Source organism: Saimiri boliviensis, chromosome 3, assembly GCF_048565385.1.
Source record: "Saimiri boliviensis isolate mSaiBol1 chromosome 3, mSaiBol1.pri, whole genome shotgun sequence".
NCBI classification, from domain to species: domain Eukaryota; kingdom Metazoa; phylum Chordata; class Mammalia; order Primates; family Cebidae; genus Saimiri; species Saimiri boliviensis.
In genome coordinates this window covers 48240182-48242392 of record NC_133451.1, presented here as the reverse complement: position 1 = coordinate 48242392, position 2211 = coordinate 48240182, and the positions used below count along the sequence as shown (strand labels likewise).

Genomic DNA, 2211 nt, shown 5'->3' with positions numbered 1-2211 from the left:
GGCTTTTAGTGTTATCATCACCTGAATAGTGTACATTGTATCCATTAGGTGACTTCTCATTCCTCACGCCTCTGCCACTTTCCCACCTTTTGGAGACTCCAGTGTCTATCACTCCATTGGGTAGGTTCATGTGGACCCATTGTTTAGCTCCTGCTTATAAGTGACAACATGTAGCATTTGACTCTCTGTTTCTAAGTTATTTTACTTGAAATAACGGCCTCCAATTCCATCCGTGTTGCTGTAGAAGACATGATTTCATTCTTTTTTGCGGCCGAGTTCTATATATATACACCACATTTTCTTTATCCAGTCATCCATTGATGGACACTTAGGTTGATTCTGAATCTTTGCTATTTTAAATGGTGCTGTGATAAACATACGAGTGCAGGTATCTTTTTAAACTTAAAATTTTCTTCATGTCAGACAGGCAATATTGCAACTTCACAGCAAAGTTTGAGGGTGACACACGCTTGTATGTGAACACCCAATCATCACATCATGAACTACAAAAACATCAGGTATCTTTTTAGTGTAATTATTTCTTCTCCTTAGGGCAGATCCCTGGTAGTGGGATTGCTGGATCAAATGGTAGTTCTGTTTTTAGTTCTTTGAGAAATCTTTACACTGTTTTCCATAGAGGTACTAATTTACATTCCCACTAACAATGTGTAAGCGTTTCATTTTCTCTGCATCATTGCTAACATGTATTGTTTTTTGACTTTTTGGTAGTAGCCATTCTGACTGGTGTAAGATGATATCTCCTTGTGGTATTAATTTGCTTTTGTCTGATGATTAGTGATGTTGAGCATTTTTTCATATGTTAACTTTTGGTATGTCTTCTTTTGGAAAATGTTCATGTCCTTTGCCCATTATGTCGGTACATAAGTGTATATATTTATGGGGTACATGAAATGTTTTGATACAGGCATGTAATGCATAATAATTACATCATAGAGAATGTGATATCCATCCCCTCAAGCATATATCTTTTGTATTACAGCCAATCCAATTATGCTCTTTTAATTATTATTGATTAGAGTCATCCTGTTGTGCTATCAAATAGCAGGTCTTATTCTTTTGGTTTGTTTGCTTATTTTGAGATAGAGCCTCACTCTGTTGCCCAGGCTGGAGTGCAGTGGGCTGGATCACAGCTTACTGCAACCTCAACCTCCCTGGGTTCAGGTGAGCCTCCCACCTCAGCCTCCCGAGTGGCTGGGACCACAGGCATGAGTCACCACACGCAGCTAGTTTTTGTATTTTTTGCAGAGAGGATCTCACTGTGTTGCCCAGGCTGGTCTTGAACTACTAGGCTCAAGTGATCCCTCCTCCTTGGCCTCCCAAAGGGCTAGGATTATAGGTGTCAACCACTTTGCCTGGCCTTATTTATTCTTTTATTTTTTTTAATCCATTAACTATCCCCATCTCTTCCCCACCCCTCAACACCCCTACCCACTACCCCTCCCTTTGCTCACCTTTTTTTTTCTTTCTGGTTATTATTATTATTTTTATTATATTTTAAGTTCTGGGGTACATGAGCAGATCATTTAGGTTTGCTACATAGGTCTACACATGCCATGGTGGTTTACTGCATCCATCACCCCATCACCTACATAAGGTATTTCTCCTAATGCTGTCCCTCCCCAATTCCCCACGCTCTGCTATCCTGCCCCTAGCTCTCCCACCCCTCAACAGGCCCCAGTATGTGGTGTTTCCCTCTTTGTGTCCATGTGTTCTCATTGTTCAACACTCACGTACGAGTGAGACCATGAGGTGTTTGGTTTTCTGTTCTTGTCAGTTTGCTGAGAATGATGGTTTCCAGGTTCATCCATGTCCCTGCAAAGGACATGAACTCATCCCTTTTTATGGCTGCCTAGTATTTCATGACAGCACCACAATGAACATATGTGTGCATGTGTCTTTATAATAGAAGGATTTATAATCCTGTGGGTATATCTACTCAGTAATGTAATTTTTGGCTCAAAAGATATTTCTATTTCTAGATCTTTGAGGAATCACCACACTGTCTTCCACAATGGTTGAACTAATTTACACTCCCACCAACAGTGCAAAAGTGTTCCTATTTCTCCACATCCTCTCCCGCATCTATTGTCTCCAGATTTTTTAATGATTGCCATTCTAACTGGTGTGAGATGGTATCTCAATGTGGTTTTGATTTGCATTTCTCTAATGACCAGTTTGTTGGCTGCATAA

General features: G+C 40.2%; 1 pseudogene; it reads right to left on the bottom strand.

Moving 5' to 3' along the window:
- Positions 1–417: 417 nt before the first annotated feature.
- On the bottom strand, positions 418–515 carry LOC120363850 (small nucleolar RNA U13; annotated as a pseudogene).
- Positions 516–2211: the final 1696 nt, after the last annotated feature.